Source organism: Mesoplodon bidens (assembly GCF_964165515.1).
Source record: "Mesoplodon bidens genome assembly, chromosome: 2".
NCBI classification, from domain to species: Eukaryota; Metazoa; Chordata; class Mammalia; order Artiodactyla; family Ziphiidae; genus Mesoplodon; species Mesoplodon bidens.
The window spans coordinates 54318595-54338182 of record NC_138177.1 but is presented as its reverse complement, the minus strand read 5'-3'; the positions used below and the strand labels follow the sequence as shown (position 1 = coordinate 54338182).

The following is a 19588-nucleotide window of genomic DNA, read 5'->3' as shown; positions in this document are numbered from 1 at the left end:
GCTGCACCGGCAGTTCTTCCAACTGCCCACCCTCCCCCCATGCCGCCATCATATTCACCACCTCCTGTTTCCCCTACCCACGGGGATCAAATAGAAGTTTCTGTGTTAACCCCCAGAGGACAGGAGCCTGATTTAGTATCACCATCGAAGACTCCACAGGCCACCCAATTTGCACCGGGAGCCACATCCACGGCAGGGCAAGTTCCCTTGTGCGGACATCCTATAAGAGGCCAGGGGACTCCCTTGGACTTGAGGCGTCCGATTCTAACTGCCCCACAGGAGCCCCAGGGAACTTTGACAGTGGGGAACGAGTTGATTGACTCTCCAATAGATACCACTCCCCAAACCCTCCCTGTTTATCTTAAGAGGCTTGTAAATATTAAACAAAGGGGAAACAAAGTCATCCTAGGAAAAACTTGCCTGTATCTTTGAGATGCAAACGTCCTTTCTGGTCTTCTCAGGAACTCTCATCTCTGCCATCTTTTTAAAATGCACCTTTTTGAAAGAGGGTAAAGTAATTTAGAAACTGACTTATCAAGGATAAATAAAAAAACCTAAGTGTCTTTTCTGTAAAAATTCAGCCATCTAGACAAGTGAGTTTGATTTGTTCCATCTGCCAGAAACCTAATTTGAATCCAACCTCTCTTTGTAAACTGATGGGCTTCACATGGCTGTACCTGACTCAGTGCTGAAATTCTGAAATGACAACCATGACGTCTCTGTATGTTTGTGTCCTTGTATGTGTCTTTGTCTTTGGATAACATTGCTGAGGTTGATTTGTGGATGAGCTCTATTTAATTGGCTTAAAGAAAAGTATGCACTTACACACCAAACTATTCTAAATACAAGAGAAACTGAGCTAAATGACCTTCAGGTTCATGTGAACTGGGAAATATTCAGTATTAATTAAGACCTGGTATTAACGTTCATTTGTTGATCTAATTAATATAGACATACTGTTAGAGTCATCAACATTAAGTATAATACTTTTAGTGTGCCTAGCTTTAATATAAGCTAAATAAAATCTTGTTATATTTGTTGCAAATTTGTCAGCAAGGAAATAACTTGATGTGAAGAAACTTTTAAGGAAAGAAAAGGCAAATGAGATAAGAGCTTTAGGTGAACTTTTTAAAATACTTATCTTTTAGGAAGATCTATCTAAAATTAATCTCTCCAGGTATTTGACCACTTGAAAGTCAGAATTGTGCTAAAGTAAGTGACAGGACGTTTATGGAAAGTGGACCCTGAAAAAAAGAGTTCTGTACGTGGTCAGGACTAAGTTTAAAATAAGTTTAATTGAGTAAATACATTTTAAAAGTAAGCTGGTGCACAACTTGAATTTCGCTTTTCTCTCTGTTAAGAAGACAAGGTTTCTTAAGATTTTGGACTGCCTTTGATACCAGATTTTAAGTTTTTCTACCTTTTAAGAGATCTGTTCTGTACTTGCCTTTGAAATCTTTTATTGTTACTTTGGCTAAGTGAATAACTATTGTTTCACAGTGACATGTGACCCTATCTGACTGTTTTAAACTCTTTTCTTATTTTTTTGACAAAACTTCCCAAATCAAATTATAATGAAGTTCCTTTGACCTCTAGCTAACTTTGGGGTGCTTCAAAGGGCCCTTGAAACACCCCAAAGAGAGATATTAACTAATTAGGTTGAATTACACGGGAAGTGTTGTCAAATAAGCAATAAATCTTCTTAGGTTATATTGTATGCCAAATGACACAGGTATTCTACAGATTATATGGAGTTCCTAAAATTTGGTATGTCCTGGTAAAATGTTACCAGTCAGAATTCTCTTTATTATCTGAAAGTGTTGCATGTCACCGCAGTAACCACGTTACTTTGTCAATTGCACTGTCATCAGATTTAAACGTGCCTTCTTAAGTCTTTCGCCATTGTAGACAGTTATGGTTTCACTCTGATGCCTTTGCAAAAATGCTTCCTCTTCAAGAAGATTTATAGAAAGGACCTTTGGATAAATACAAGTTTCTGATTTTCAAACCATAAAGGTGAACTGGGTAAGAACTTGAAGAATTCTAATGGGAAACCTGATGGCTTCATAAAGCTGTTAACAAAAATGATTAGTTGCACATGCCTGGGTAAAAGGGTTATAATTATGGTTATAATTTTGGTTATAATTTTTATGGTTTCTATCTGAAAAATGACTGTTTTAAATCTGTGTTTTCCAGGTGTAAGCAAAACGCTCCCCTTAAACTAATTATGACTTACAGTAATTTGTTAAATTATACCCTTGTAAGCAGAATTGAAACATTTATCTTTTTCTCTCTACATGGGTGGTCCTGCCAGTAGCATATGCTTGTCTCGAAGATTAAGCCATGCATGTCTAAGTACGCACTGCTGGTACACTGAAACAGCGGATGGCTCACTAAATCAGTTATGGTACCTCTGGTCGCTCGCTATTGCTATTGGATTACAAGTAGTTATACTGATCATTGTTCTTTGTTTCCAGATTGTTTGCTCTTTGTGTCTCCCTGCTGTACTGTGTCTTTGTTAACGGTACTAGCTGCATTACTTATATCCTGTCTACTTTATAAGATTGGTGTCTCTTCCAGTCTCTTACCCAGTATGTAACCAGGCCTCCAACAATACTTCAATGGCTAAACATCTTGAGGAAATAGACCACATTTATAACATGAAATAATTGTAATAGTGTGATTCTAGGTACAAGAAAAAGCAACAAGGGAAAATGTCTCCTGGATCATAATTAGATAGAGGATCCAGAAGATCTTTAATTATCAATAGGGCCTAATCCAAAAACTAGCACCTGGAGTGGCATAACAAGAATTCTCCCCTGACCTGGGATGAGCCTCCCAGCACCGTGGGACAAAATTTGATCCTGAAATGTCTCCCAAATATTGGTCAAAATCCTGACCAAGGGCTTCCCCGGTGGCGCAGTGGTTGAGAGTCCGCCTGCCAATGCAGCGGACACGGGTTCGTGCCCCGGTCCGGGAGGATCCCGCATGCTGTGGAGTGGCTGGGCCCGTGAGCCATGGCTGCTGGGCCTGCGCGTCCGGAGCCTGTGCTCCGCGGCGGGGGAGGCCGCAGCAGTGAGAGGCCCGCGTACAGCAAAAAAAAAAAAAAAAAAAAAAAAAAATCCTGACCAAGAGGAGAGGATCTGAGAAATGGAATATTTCCTCACACATCAGTCATTAGCGACTACAGCCCCCCAACGTGAGCCGGTGAGCCCTGACGAAACTCAGGATATGAGAATATAGGATACAGGCCCCGGATAGCTGAGGTACATATCAAATGACTGATTTCAGTGAGCCCAGACTCTTGCATCTTCCCGTACATAGAAAAGTGCTAAATTCCTTAACTTGAGATGCTGCCTCCCAGGCTTGAAGCCCTCAAAATTCCCATCAAAGCGATCATAACTCTCAACTTTTAGGCTGAGAATATTTTTTTAAGGCTACAGGTGTAAAGGACACACTTTCCAGAGAGGAACAAAAAAAACAAAAACCCAACGTTTGGAACATTGGCACCAATGGTGGACACTCCCGGAAAGATTCATCTGACGAAGCAATTAGAAGGGCCGTCACCCCCTTTTATCCACAAGACTGTGGGATGGACATTGACAGTAGGGAATTGTAACAGGGAAGAGCCAAATCTGACTACACGTTGGATCTGTTCCTTTTACTTTAAACTTTGCCTTCTGCTGCTTTTGTTCACTAAAAGGATACTGTCTGTACCTGTACATAATGGCCTGCCTCGGGGAACCCTGTCGCTCTGTCTGAATGTTAAACCAAAGTGCCTTTGTTCAGGGAAACATATGGACTCCTTCCACCTGTGGATGGCTACAATTAAGAAGAAATTAACACATCTCCTCCCCGAGGCTGGCCATTCGAGGGGCTATTCACAAAACATATGGCCTTCTTACTTTACCTCCTCATCTCCTCCCCATCTCTGTATTATAAAAGAAACGGGCACCCGAACCCCGATAAGATGGTGATTTTGAGACTTTACTCTGCCATCTTGTCGGTCTGCTGGCTTTCCGAATAAAGTCATATTCCTTGCCTCAACACCTCATCTCCGATTTATGGCCTGTCGTGCGGCAAGCAGAGCAAGCTTGGACTTGGTAACATCTTTACTCAGGACACGGTATCACAAAATGGGACACTGTTTTCTGTTTGTTTGTTTTGTTTTTGTTTTGGGCAACGCCATGTGGCTCGTGGGATCTTAGTTCCTCGACCAGAGATCCAACCCGCGCTCCCTGCAGTGGAAGCTCGGAGTCCTAACCAATGGACTCCCAGGGAATTCCCATGGGACACTGTTACCTTACAGTCACGGCCCTCACCTTTGTGAGACAGAGGTAGTAGTGTAGCAGGATTGAGAACGTTGTAACGTTTAAAGATTAGGTGGTGAAAGCAGGATTTCACAGGAAGTTAATCTAGTGATACTTGCAGAGAAATGTTGTCAATTCAGCGTTAAGAAGACTGTGGACAATGTGTGGAGTTTGCAAATAAACTTCATTTTCTAGAGTCAAACCTGCCAAGGCTGCCACTAAACTTGCAGTTGTGGCTATAACCTTAAGACAACCGAGACAGGCAAAAGCAACTGAATCAAGTTGTATGCTATAACAGGCAATAGGTCTATGTTTACTACCATGCTCACACAGTTCTGCGCGGCCTGATTATGCCTTTCATGCACAAATAAAGTAAAAGGTTCTGAATAACCTAAAGTTAATCTATTAAGTAGAGATCTCTTTTCGAACTTAAAAGGGCTAATATACTTTGCCTCCAGTGGAGATCTCACCTTAAAGTATCCGGATCGGGCTTCCCTGGTGGCGCAGTGGTTGACAGTTCACCTGCCGATGCAGGGGACACGGGTTCGTGCCCGGGTCCGGGAGGGTCCCACATCCCGCAGAGTGGCTGGGCCCGTGAGCCATGGCCGCTGAGCCTGCGTGTCTGGAGCCTGTGCTCCGCAACGGGAGAGGCCACAACAGTGAGAGGCCCGCGTACCGCAAAAAAAAAAAAAAAAAAAAAAAAAAAGTTTCCGGATCAACCTGAACCTGATCATTTGGGTAACCCTAAGGCAGGCAGCTCTTGCAGTGCTTGTTTTAGCCTTATAAAAACCTGCTTATGTTTATCTTCCCAAGCAAAGGGTTCAGGAACTAAATCTTTAATAAGTTCATAGAGTGGAAGAGGTAACAGAAAAATTTGGAACCCAGAGCTTGCAATAACCAGCTAAACCTAGAAATCCACAATGCTAGCACTTAGTTGTGAGTCTAGGAAGTTCCTGTATCAGCCTAATTCTCTCTGGAGATAGCTGAATTCCTTCAGTGCTTAGATTACGTCCTAGGTAATGAACAGCGTCTATGGATAATTGTAATTTTTCCTTTGTGTTCTTTCTCAGCTAACTGTTGCAGCAAATAAATGGAATCTTTTATGAAAGCCTTATGGAATCTTTACAGTAGCTGAGTACAGCAGGAGGTTATCTCCATATGGTAAAAAGGCTGATTTCTCAGGGAACTAGAGGGTTCTTAAATCTTGGTGAAGTACTTGGGAGGAAAAAAGAAGGGGTCCCAGTGAACCCTTGAGGCATAAAAGTGCAGGTGTATTGTTGATTGTTCCAAGTAAAGGCATTAGATATTGGCTGTTGGGCCTCCGGGATGCTGAAGAAAGGTGAACAAAGGTCTCCAACAGTAAACCATTTCAAGTCAGTTGAAGCTTGTGACAGAACGGTGGCTAGGTTTGGAACAACAGGAAAACAGGGAAAAACTATTTTTATTAACAGCTCCCAAGTCCTGGACAAATCGCCATCCTGCCAGGTTTCCAACCAGGCAAGATTGGCATGCTGCAGGGACGAGTACAGGAATGATTACCTCCTGGGCAATTAAGTCTTCTACAATAGCTATGAGACCTTGTATGACCGCAGGCTTTAATAGCTGTTGAGGAAACCTAGGGAGAGGTTTAGCTACATCTATCTGAATCTTCATAGGTTTGCATTTTTTTATTCTTCTGATGTTAACACTGTCAGAAGTAGCCCCCCAAATTGCAGGCATCTCCATCCAATTAGGGAACTTTTGTTGAACTTCCGCTTTTATGTCCAGGACAGATTGTAAGGAACATAAATGATCAGGTTCAGTCTGATCAGGAAATTTTAAGGTGAGATCTCCACTGGAGGCAAAATGTACCGACCCTTTTAAGTTAGAAAAGAGGTCTCTACCGAACAGATTAACTGGGGCTATATTGCATAGCAAAAAGGAATCTTGGTTGAGATAAAAATTCTCTCTGAACTGTATTAGGTACTCCCACTATGGAAACATCCTCTTTACTCAGAGGGACCTGTTGTTCTTTGAGGGTGGGATTTAGAGTAGAAAGCACAGCTCTGGATAGGGCTAGGGGTAGGGTGTTAAAGGGTTAGGTAATTATGTTTACAGTTAGGGTTAGAGTTTAATGTAGATTTCAAAGTAAAATATGAGAGTGGGGTTTAAAGTAGAAAGCATAGCTCCAGTATCAACTAAAATTTGGCAGTTTTTCATTATATTTTCCTCTGGGCTGTTTAAGGTCATTGCTGGTAACAGTTGACCAGAGAACCTCTGGAGTTCTGCCAACTAGGGGAGAGGGTCATGGGGGGCCCTCCCTGTGAGACAGATATGAGAGCATTTGTGAAGAGTTTGCATAGGACCTTTGAGGACACCTCTTTTTCCAGTGTCCTCACTGATTACAAATGAAACATCAACTTTGGGTCATCGAATTGATCATGGACCCCTAGGAGGTTGTAATGGGGGAGGCCCAGGTGTTATTTTGTGTCCCTTGCCTTAGAGCTGTTGTAACTGTAAGGCTATGAGCTTGGTGGATTTCTGTTTGTGATCTTGCTCCAGGGTCCTTTCAAAATGCTCCGCTATAGTCACGAGTTCAGTGAGGCCTAGAGCCTCCCACCCTCTTTTCTGCCCTTTTATCAATCCACTAATCTCAGAAGATAATCCGTTTACAAAGAGGGCAGTTAAAGGAGGCTGAGTGGTCTTTTTATTCCTTGGAACACCAACTGCTGTAAAAAGAGAGCTGCCAAACTGGCTCTAAAGTCTTCCACAGATTCACCCCTCTTTTGTTTGTACGAGTGAATAATAGATCGATCATTATTAGGCCAATTAATAAGAGACCAAGTGTGAGCAGGGAAGATTTTAGGAATAGCTTATAAAAGGTTAGTTGTTATTCTGCAAGCCTTTTTACGTTGAGGATCTTGAATATCATCCTAGGGATTATGTCATTTTGCTTCCCACATCCATTCTGGGATTTCACCCAGTCCTACCAACATGTGTACAAGAGGATAAAGATCTAGCAGTTTGGGGACATACGCCCTGACAGTGACTCTAAATTCTTCAAAAAATGTTGGGGGTTCCTCCCTAGGTTTAGAGAATTCTTTGACTACAGCTCTCAGTTCAGTCTTTGACCAAGGGGTAAAGGACACCTGAGGGGGCTCACCTGCAACCTCAGGTAGTTTTACTTTAAATGGCAATTGTTAAATATTCTCTTTGGAACAGAAAAGTATTTCAGACAGGGAATGAGTAAAACAAGAGTCCTCGGGTGAGAACGGAAAGGGGGGGACAGTAGGAGGTACGTCTGCAGTCACATCCGTCCTACGGTCTTTTGTTTCAGGTACCTCTTGTCTCTTTAATTTTTCATTAGCTTTTTGTTCTAACTCTCTAAACGAAGCTATTTTGGAATCTTGAAACCTTCTGTGAACTTTTACATACCAAGTAAAGCAGGCATCTCATTCTCCCTGTGCAATCTGTGAACCCTTGCTCTCTAGTGTTTTCCTTAAATGAACAATCTTGTCTAACTGGAACATGCCCCACAATGACCACTGTAATTCTAGATTAATATTAGTATAATTTTGCCATCTTTCTAAATATCTACAACCTCCAGGACCATAGTTCTTAAATATAAAATAAGCAGGTGTGCCGGAAGCTGGCATTCTCAACTCTTTGGCGATAAAAGATCTCATTTCCTTAGCTAGCCTTTGTCAACCCAAAAGAACACACAAGAAAACTGTGCCTTAATATATCAGCAGTAACAAAGAGATGTTACTATGTCCTGGACAAAAGAAGGCCTGGTATGCACCACCACCAATTCCCAGGGATCCTTGAACGGAGGAAAAAGATCCAACTGGCAAATCCCAAGGAATGGGGACTGCAAACTGATTCCAAACAAAATGGAGAACTATAGCTGCCACCAACAGCTCCAAGCATGGAAACTGGGGGCTGATTCCAAACAGATGGGCAAGTGCAGACTACACTGTCAGCAGTGCCCAGTGTGGAATCCAGGGAACAAAATTAGGGGCTACGGTTTACCACTCAAAAATATACTGGCAATAACCAAGAGATGTTACTGTGTCCTGGGAATTTCCATCTGAAAGGTTAGGGGTTTGGCCTCAGGGAGAATCCTCTACCAGCCAAACTGACCTGCCCTGTAAAGGAAAGCCAATTAGATTGGGAGCACAAACGCAAAGAGAATGGAGCTCAAACCAAGAGGAGCTTACCAACAACCTTCAGGAATGGCCAGAAAGACAGTGAACTCAAAGGAGTTGTGGGCACCACACCTGTTTCTCCTTGTCCCAAATGTTATCAGAAATTTGCTTCAGATCCCATCACTGCCACCAATATATTTACCTTTCTCTTTTTAAAAAGATAAGCATTTAATCATAAAATCATCTTGTTAGCAGTAGCAATCATAAGAGTGGATTTTAGAAAAGTGCACATACATATTTTTATACAGAACATTTCTGGAGGGATACATATTAAACTGTTAGTGGCCACCTCTGCATGCCACCAATGTATTAAAAAACAAAATTTAACTGAGTAAATTGGAAGACTTACTTTGAATTTTGAATAAATTGGCTTTATTAAACCATTCATGAATCAGGCAGCATCTCATCTGATAGAAAGGGAGATACTCCAACGGGTTACACAACATGGAAGGCTTTCTTTTTTTTTGGCCATGCCACATGACATGTGGAAATCTTAGTTCCCCCGACCAGGGATCGAACCCATGCCCCGTGCATTGGAAGCGTGGAGTCTTAGCTGCTGGACCACCAGGGAAGTCCCAGAAAGCTTGTATAGTAAGGAGGGTGGGACAAGGAAAGAAAGTCATCATCAAGGGAAAAAATGAAAGTTCACTGGAGGAAAGTAAAACTTCAGGTGACAATGGCGTCTCATTGGCTAAACTGCGGAATTTTCTATTAGCTATTTCTATTTTCTATATCTTGTTGCTGGCCAGGAAGGAAGTCTTCCCTCCTCCAGCTGGGGTAGTAAAGGGGTTGCACTTCCTCTTTGGGGTCAGTAAATGACCTCTTCCTGTGGGGGTAATTGATGATGAGGGACACGGCATGGGAGCTCCCTCTATGGGCCTTCCAGACTCCAATTCTAGTGGAGGCTTCCTTTTGTTAACATTCACAGCATGTTTTATTGGCAGGAGGAGTCACAATGAGAGAGAAAAGGCCACAAGACTCACCATAAAGAAGGCGCAGAAATGCTTGGGTGGGTCCAAGGGAGGCACAAGGTGGCTGTGGGGTCAGCTGGTGGCTACAGTGATCACATGGTTCCCTCTGATGGGTTTGCAGCTTGATGTAGAATAGTGAATAAAAGGGTCAGTTCATCCTATCAGAGAAACATGAAACTGAGATAAGCTTCCCACTGCTAGAAGCATCTTGAGCCTTCAGAAAAGAACAGAGAACATGTCTAAAGGGTTTGGGAACATCAGAGCCATATCTCCTCAGAGTGGGACGCCCCAGGCTCTCCAGGTCTCAGTCCCCAACTCTCCCTCAGTGACAAAGCCTCCCTACCTCTGTCCTTGTAAGCTCAGTGATCCCTAGAGGTCCTGCCTATCCGTGAGGTCTTAGGTTTCCATGAGACAGGTTGGTTGAGACCTAGTGATACAGTTGACCAGCCTGATACGCAACAGTTCCCACCACCCTGGGGCAGTTGGGCTCAGGGACACATGGCTCTGGACCCCATGTGGAGGGTGTCCTTGTACGTCAGCTGTGCCACAGAAGAGCCAGTAACGCCTGTAGCTGTCCAACTGATTCTCAGGGGGTTTTCCTGGGAGAGCCCTTGGTCATCTGACCTCCTAGCCAGGAAGCCCCATGACTTTCTGATTGCTGCCTGTCATGCCAACAACACACCTGTGAAGGTTCTGCTCTGCATGGCCATCTGTCCACCAGGCCCCTCCTTCTAGGGACCCAGATGCTAGGACCACACAAATGCTGAAGGAGTGTCCACCTGACTAAGGTACAGACACCCCTGTATCCATATGCATGATTTCTACTGGGAATCAACAACATTTATGGGGATTCTCTGGCCCTAAAGAACAGACCAACCTGATAGGAGCAATGCAATGATTCACAATTACCAGGGTCAATGCACATATACAAAGGCCCATAGCCCCAGATGCCCCACTCACAATTCACATAAGTGTCCCATACATACCCACCGATGCCCAAATATTCTTGCTTCATACATACATACATCCAAACATGCATATCAGTGGTACGCTGGCAAGTGATTGATAAAAAGCTCTCCGAGAAAGGCGGGAAAGACTTCACTTATGGTATCTACATGGTATAAATATTCCCAGCATGACCAATTTCAAGCTACCCACCTGACATCACTAAACACAGAGCTGGGAAGAGATATGCACCATTGACTCTCCCAAGATACTATGAACCAGTTCCAGCACATCCCATACCTTTTCCTGTGAATATCTGCACAGAATCCACTTACACCCCAAGTAGAACCCTCAACTCCCACCACAGATATATAACCAAAAAGATACCAGATATACATATGTGTTTGTACATATACATATATATATATATATATATTATATATATATATATATCCTGAACACACACGTGCATTTCTACCCTCACCCTGAATAAATACACAAACAGACCACCTCTTACTACCTAAATTTTTACAGATGAAACCTTACTCACCCTGAATATTCACATTCCACTCTTTTTTTTTTTTTTTTTTTTTTGCTGTACGCGGGCCTCTCACTGCTGTGGCCTCTCCCGTTGCGGAGCACAGGCTCCGGACACACAGGCTCCGCGGCCATGGCTCGCGGGCCCAGCCGCTGCGCGGCATGTGGGATCTTCCGGGATAGGGGCACGAACCCGTGTCCCCTGCATCGGCAGGCGGACTCTCAACCACTGCGCCACCAGGGAAGCCCCACATTCCACTCTTACAACTATATATACACACACAACATGGGCCTGAAAACAAACATGTGCAACCAATATGCCATCCAGATGTACACACTGAGTACCTAAACACACAGGCTCACCAAGTACACAACTGTCTCATGTGCAACCCCAAAAAAGACCCATATGCAATCCCACAGCCCTAAAATACATATACTCCAGGATTCCTGTACACACACATAACCTACACAGTCTACTTGTTTCCAAACACACAAACTAAACTCTCACATCTCGCAGAATACATACCCAAAAAGCCCCAGGACCTCAAAAACACACACAGACACAAATAACCTGTACTTATCAAATACAGCTGACCCCTGAACAACTTGGGGGTTAGGGCGCCAACCCTCCATGCAGTGGCTCTGCATCCATGGATCCTGTAGTAGTCCTGTAGTAGTTACTGAAAAAGAAATCCACTATAAGTGGACCCGTGTGGTTCAAACCCGTGTTGTTCAAGGGTCAACTGTACATATAAGTCCACCTCACTAATACTGAGAACACACATACAAGCAACACCACTAAATTCTTCAGGCATTACCTTTTGAAATAGACACATAGAGGACTCTAATCCTCCTGATACACTCACAAATCACAAATACACACACCCACAAACTACTCATGAGTATACACCCCAAATGCTCAGACACACTCAAAACAGAAAAACACCGGCAACCTCTGCACTCTTACTAATATACATACACAATTCTCACACACCTATGGACACACACATGCAAATATTCCTAACCCCTGATCATATGGATCCCCTCCCAAACACTATACATTATGCTACCTCTCCAGAATACAAGCTCCCCACCACTACCCCAACATATAAACTGTATATGTGTGTGTGTATATATATATTTCTACCCTCACCCTGAATATATAGACAGACCACCTCTTACTCCTACCAAACACATGTATAAACACCCTAGCGTTCTCCAAAGAAATACACTTTGAATACTCCTAACAACTCCATACCTTATGATCAAACTTTGATAATGCATGCACCTGATGACGGACACGCACACGGATTAGAATACACAAGTAAGATACATGGAAATATCTCCAGCAAACCATTTATGAAACAACTTCCATATACCAAATTATCCCTAGCTATCAGGAGCCAGCTCACACATATGCAAGTACTAACAAATACCCGTATCACATATTTCTAATACATATAAATGCAATTGTCCATCTTCCCTGTAGAAACGTAGAACCCCACCTCTCTATCAGATACACATATACTCACTTCCCAAAATACATAAGCCTAAGAGGCTCCTACTGAAAATTACAAATGCACAGCCTCAGCAAATATTCCTCCAAGTGGCCATGCCCCTTGAATACACACACAAACTCATTTAACACACAACTCTCCACAAGTCCCAAACAGAACCACAATTACCCAGTACACTACAAATAGGCAATAATGTCACCCTATACGCCCTTTGTTCCAAATACACATACAGTACCACACTACTGGCGTATACATAACCCTACATTCCCAACCTCTCACACAGAATTAACTCTGCCATCTTGCAGAATACAGGATCATACAAACACAACATACCTACACATTCAACATCCACCAGCCCCATAAAAGAGTCACAGACTTGCCCTCTACACATCCAAATTTTCATAGACAGCTCCTGAAAATGCACACCCACAAACACCCCATAACCATACAACATGCCCTGAATACACAAATGATCAGTCTACATTCCCCAAATATACAAAATAAACAGACTGGACACCCAAAGTAATATACACCATTACTTTTCCTGACATTGCCCTTATGCATATGCAGATAATCCTTCCAAATCCACCATGAGACACACACAAATCCCCAAAATCATGGGTGAAAAAAACACATGTAAACATATTCCCCAAACACCAAATTACAAACACCTAACCACCAACTCCTTGAGTATGCCTGCGTCACATCTCAACACCCTCCAAATACAACACTCACTCTTACACACTTTCACAAAAACACAGGCATGACCTCTCTTCAAACACAAATATCCACGGACAAAACCAACCCACACATTTGACTACCTATCAGATTCCCACCAACCAATTAAATATGTACAGACCCCATCTATGCTTGCAAATCAATCATGATTTGACACCAGACTACAAATACATGTTTATTACCACATTCAGCAAAGTTGCTCGCATCACTGACAAAAGAATGCAGTTTGAACATAAGTGTTGACTGATGTTTTTATGATAAGAAGGAAGACACTAGTGAAACGATGGGTGTGTTCCTTCCATCTTCACTCATTTTCCAATCACCTGAGCTACACCTTCGAAACCAGATGAGGGTTTTCAACTCGCAAGAACTTCCCTCTAGCTTTTGTACTCTTCACAACGCGCAGACTAGAACGGCACCTGTTTAATAGCTCGCACACGCTATTTACCCCCCACTGTAGGCCCCGCAATCACTGAACCCTTCATGCAGCCGGCTCCCCAGTGGTGCCAATAATCCTGGGGTAAACATCTCAAGGGAATCGAGCTCTATGGGGGCGTGAATCCACATTGTGGGGAGTCTCCTTCCAGGGACAAGGGCACAAATAACCCACAGGGTGAACAACAGCGCAGAGCGGTGACACCTGAGGGGTGAAAAGTCCCCGTACCCCTTACCTCAGGATTCCTGTAATTGACTCTAGAGGCCGCCATGACAGGCCCCTCCCCCGCCGGACAGCCATTGGGGCCCCACCCTCCGCGCTCGCGCATGCGCTCCTGTCTTCCGGAGCAAACTGCCCCAACAGACGCCGGGAGCCATTGCAGGACGGCGGTCCGCGTGCCCGAGAGCCCCGCCCCAGTGGGCGTGCACAGGCGTGCGCGGGCGTGCAGGCGCGGGGTGCGCGGGCCTAGGAGGTCTCTGCAGGAGAGGACAGAAATGGAGGGTCGGGCAAGCTGCGGAACTTCTCTGGTGACGCTCCTCGCTGGGAACCTTCGTGACGGTCTCTTCTTAAAACCAGCTCTTGTGAAATGTGCACTCGTGAAACCCATGCACTTAGCTACAAAGAGTTCTGGAGAGCTCCGCTGTACAAGTACTTTCATGCCCTTTGGACTGCAGTTCCTTGGTTCTTGTTAATGCCTTTCAAAAAACAGTAGGTCCTTTTCCCTAGCACACCTGAAGTTTCCGTTAAAGAACAATGCTAGCAAAGAATTTCAGACCTGGGAAACACTCTTATGATACTGTCTCCTGACTCCGTTCCTAGAGTTTTTCCAACGCATTTACTCTACTGGAATATTTTTTCTCAGTGTTCACAGGTGTTTCCTTTGTACGGTTTTGGGGTTTTTTTTTAAATAATTTTGAGAAAGAGTTGACAATCTGGGCCAATTTCAACAGGCAGTATGGGAACAATTTGACTTTCCCTCCCTCCTTTTTTATAATATCTTGCAGAATTTCAGTTGACAATAAAACAACAACAACAACAACAACAACAAAAATAGTAGCGGGATCAACTTACTGACCTGACTTTGTAATACTTCCCAAAGAAACTTCAATCATCAGATCCGCTTTCTGGTCAAATGCAAGATTAGAGCATTTCTCACTCAACAGGATGCCTCTGAAGACCCCTCACCTGTAACAGCACTAAGCGCCTCCAGGTGCAGACTTGAAAACTCCACAAGACACAAACATGGTATCTCTTCATTTCTTTAATGTTTCGTGATTGAGTGGAAATGAACTGTCTTCTAAGTTTTGTGATGCATGTCCAGAGATGTTTTTTCTCAGTAGTCAATGCCCGCCCCCAAATTCTGTGCAGGAATAGTCAGAGATCATGATCCAAAGGACTTTTAGATACTCCCTTCTGTGACTGGTCTTCCCAAATTAGATTTGGTCTAATTTGATTATCTCTGTCTGTGGGGTGTAGGATTTTGAAGTATTACAAAAGTGATTGCAGAATTGGGACTGGCTAATTTTTGCACGGTGCAATTTTTGTATCAGTGACCTTGAGAAGAGTCCTTCAAATACTGTATCAGAATTATGAGTGAGAATCTTGTAAATAATTGGTTGAATGACTGAACAAAGGGAGGAAACAACAAGGAAGCCTGCCTTTCTCGAGTGCCTGGGTACAATATTTTGCCTCACCATTCCTCTAGTATGAAGTTACTGGTTGCAAATCATTTAAGTTTTCCTTCATTATAAAAGCTCCAGGGCTTCCCTGGTGGCGCAGTGGTTGAGAGTCCGCCTGCCGATGCAGGGGACACGGGTTCGTGCCCCGGTCTGGGAAGATCCCCCATGCCGCGGAGCAGCTGGGCCCGTGAGCCATGGCCGCTGAGCCTGCGCGTCCGGAGCCTGTGCTCCGCAACGGGAGAGGCCACAACAGTGAGAGGCCCGCGTACCGCCAAAAAAAAAAACCAAAACAAAAAACAAAAAACCTAGGTTGATGGATAAAGACGTGAAAGGAAGGGACTGTCATGTTCAACCTCGGTGCCGTGAATCAAAACCACAGTTTATAAACTGCCTAAAGAGGCACACGCCAATTGTGTTGCCACTGTGGGAGGTGGAAGGAACTTCCGGTTCTTGCCTACCTGCCAGATCCCTCGTGGAATGTCCCCCCAGAGCACGCCACCCCGACCCACGTGCCCTCTGCCCCTCCCCCACCGCAGAACGGTTCAGCCCGCATCTTCCTGTTTACTTTCAAACGTGTCCCTCGTTGACTTGGATCCCGAGCGTTTGCTGAAGCAGGTCGCTCTCTGGCTCCTGGTCTTCACTTTGCTCATTGAGGCTTCCAGGCAGCAGTAGTCCGTGCCCAAGCCTGCAGGATGGCTTCAATAGGAGGTAAGCCTATAGGCTGGGGGTGTGTTCTCAGAGACCCTGCCATCCTCACATCCTTCGGGTTCACACGTTACACTTAACTGTGGGCACATAGTTGGACTGAAGTAGAGGGAGAAGAGAGCACTGGACGCACAAAGGACATTTCACCTGGGGAGACTGGGGAGCCTGAAGAAACCTGAGACTGCCCTGGGGAGGAGGGGTCGTTGGAGGTGGATCAAGAGGAATTGCCCTGGCTATGGAGAAAGGATGGCAGCAGACAGTTTGATTCTTTCTAGAAGGGAGACAAGCCACTTTGAAACGTGTGTGTAAGGATGTGTGTGATGTCCTGGTGGTGACACAGGGAGGGTCATGAGGAAAGCCTAGAGCTGTATTGTGTTCCTGAGGCATCTGAAGCTTGCCTCACCATATCTTTCAAAGGGATTTAAACAGGAGCATACCGTATCTCAGGGGGCCGTGGGGAGAGATGGTCTTGGTGAGAAAACTATTCAATGGGGCTGTGTGTGGCCACAGCTGCAGTGAAGTGTCCTCTCCGAGAGCTAGGCAGGGGGTTACTCTAACTGCCGCAGCCCACACCTCGTCCACTCCTCCCAGCCCAGAGCTCACTTCTCAGTTCAGGTAACTGTTGCCTTGGATTCAACAGGGGATGGGCAACCGTTACGTGTAACTTCAGGCAACAGAGGGCTCAGGTTCTGAGTTGCTCTGAATTGTTCTTCCTTTTGTGGAATGGCAGTACTTCAGACCTACTTCATCTTGTCCAGTATCTCATGGTGGACCCTCAGGCTGCCTTGAGAGGAAGAGTTTGTTCCTATTTCATGTCACTCCTTCATGGACAGGGAACAGATGTGGAGTGGGGTTGGTTCGGGTGGAATGTCTATGAAGGCTGCTTCCTCTTTTAAAGGGGGAAGGAATGTAGCCCAGGATCAGGAAGATGATCTTCTGTGTTACTGTTAAACGTCCTATGACATCTGTTCTGGTTCGTTAGGTGCACCGTGGTGTGTACCTTGTTCTCCTGAACGGGGATGTGTTTCAGACAACTTGATCGCCATGGCATCTGGCTTATGCCTGCATCTCAGATTGTCTCTCCGTTATTGGGAGCTGGAAGGGAAAGGACCACAGGCGGTCTGTACTCCCACGACCAATGTAACATGACAATTCCCTGGCCCTTGTTTAATCCTCTGCAGCCATCACTGGCTGTGAAATGACAGAATCTAAAGGACACGCGCCTACTTCTGAGACCACCCCAAGCCCCTAGGAACAGAACTCCTGACTGATGACAGTGATTCTGGGCACTGGGGAAGGGGTGGCAGGACCTGGCCCATGTTACGTATCTGCTGTGGGTTGTTCTGAGATGCAGGTGCTTTCTGGGCCAGTGTCATGGGTTTGTATCAGGATTCCATTAGAGAGATTTTCCAGCATTTTGTTTTGTGAGGCTAGGAAAGAAAGAGGGGATTTATACTGAGCATCAGGAAAAGGAGGACTGAGGAGGAGGTGGGGCCCTAATATTTTACACAGTCCCTGTCCACAAAGGGCCTTTGGGGGCCTAGAACTTACCTTGCAGAAGGCCCCTACCTGCTAGTATGCCGGCTGAGGGGCATTTCTCACAGAGCGGATGTCCACACAGCTCCAGGTCTTGGGAGACAGCCTGTGAGGCTTAGGTGCCAGGGTGTGCCTTAGGGAGGCTCTCCAAGTGAGTGCTTGCTGAGGCAATTTCTTCTCGGCAGGCAGGGGTCAGGGAGCTTGGTGGATGGGCGTGGGGTCACCAGTGGAATAATTCTCAACTGGAGGTCAGGGCATGAAAATCACTTGAAGACATTTGCCCGCTGCAGTTTCCCCTGTCCAAGTGTCTCTCATCTGTGATTTACACTCTGATGCCGCAGAAAGCCTCAGTCCCACTTGCGCATTCTCCTCCTCCATTCACTCCTTTCCTTTGCCTCAACAGCATCTGCAGTGCTGGGAACGGATGTCACCATGAACCCCGGTGCCTCCTTGTCTACTTTCATGGCAGTGTCCTTTCCTCCACCCATTCCTGGCGCCCAGCACCGGCCACCCTGGGAGCAGCACCTGCCACCTCTCATCGCCCCCGCATTCCCTCCTGGCAGCAGCCTGCGGCTGCCAGCTTTCCCCAGGATGCCTTTGGTGGCTAACGGTGGCTGTGGCCCCAGTGCCCCTGGGGCTTGCAACTTCACTGTACAAGTCAGGTCACAAGGGAGGCCAGTGCAGGCCCCCCAGACTCAGACCTTTATCGTTCCTCAGGGCCCCCTCAACTTGAGCACTCCAGGGGCCCTCAGAGTGAGTGCTGCATGTCCTGCACCCATATTCTTAGCCACCCCTGCGATGGAGACCATTGTGACTGCTCCAGCTGTTGGAGTTACTCAGGCTGGCAGGGGAGGCTGGACCCCAGGCTTTCCTCCTCAAGCTCCACCACCAGCTGCCCAGATGGCCCCTAACCTTCGCCCAGTGAACTCTGGGCCATGGCCACATGGCACTTCCATGGAGGGCAGCCTGGACACCAACCAGCCCTACGCCTCGCAGGAGGACTGCTCTAACCACCAGAGCGTGTACAGTAACTTCCGACGTTGGCAGCGCCTCAAGCCACTGGCCCGGAGACACCTTCCCCAGAGTCCTGATGCAGAAGCTCTTTCCTGCTTTCTCATGTGAGTGAACGCTCAGGGGGTCGTGAGCTTATCGGAGCTCTTACATAAAGAGGAACTGGGGATGGACTCGCAGCTTAGGTTTCTAGGGATCCTGGAAGCAAGGTGTGAGGGCGATGTCCATGCCATGGGAAGGCACATTGTCGGCCATACGGGCGAGCCTGCCAGTCCCTGACATCATGACTGAAATGTGCCTTATCTCGACTGACCCCACCCCCCTGTGAGTCTAGCCAGCTTGTTCTTCCATGATTCTCAATGTAATATGGCCTGAAGACTTGCAGTCAGAGAGGGTCGTGGTGTAAGTTGAGGAGCCAAGGAGTGGATGCCACACTCTCCTGTGCTGACGTCTCCTTTCATACAGGACTTGAGTGTACGTGGCCGGGGGAGGTCACTTCGGAGGAGGGGGAGGAGGGCGGGGCTCAGGGGTGTGCTTCATGCACGCCTGGACTTCGTTGTTGTGGAGAATTCCAGTAAGAACTGGGTGATGGTAGAGCTCTCCTAAGGGCGTGGGCTCTCTCCCGCTAGAGTTGTGAGCCTGGCAGGCATTTCCATCCTAAACCTGCGGTCCCTCGTAAAAAGGGGACAATCACACTTCACTCAGAGGACCGTGCAGAAGACTCCTTGGGCTAATCTATGAAGTGTGAGCAGATTGCCTGGCACATGCCACGCCTCACTGATGATGGTGATTTTTATTATGAAAAGGCAGCCTTGAAGAGGAAAAGAGCTCCCCAAGGCACAGTGTCCCAGCTCTAGCCTGGGAGTGGATGGTCATCCTCGAGGGAGTGTGAGGCGGTGACGGCAGTAGCCGGGAAGGCTTGTCTCTGCCACATCCCAGACACCTGCCTCTCACCCTCCTGTGGCTCAGTCATGCTGTGTTGAGCGACGTGTGGTCCACATTGGCGGGTGGGGTCA

The 19588-nt window shown here is 45.9% G+C and overlaps 1 long non-coding RNA gene across 5 annotated transcripts in view; it reads right to left on the bottom strand.

The window, feature by feature from the left end:
* Window positions 1–362: 362 nt before the first annotated feature.
* The window catches only part of LOC308613017, a 157134-nt gene continuing 137908 nt past the window's right edge, over window positions 363–19588 (bottom strand). For 3 of the 5 annotated variants that reach the window (XR_014015201.1, XR_014015202.1, XR_014015205.1), the window contains exons 6-8: window positions 9481–9626; window positions 4323–4461; window positions 367–495 (exon numbers count right to left, since the gene is read on the bottom strand). This is a non-coding gene — a long non-coding RNA (uncharacterized lncRNA). Of the gene's footprint in view, window positions 496–4322; window positions 4462–9480; window positions 9627–19588 lie in introns of all 5 variants that reach the window. The other 2 variants (XR_014015203.1, XR_014015204.1) reach the window with 2 other exon arrangements.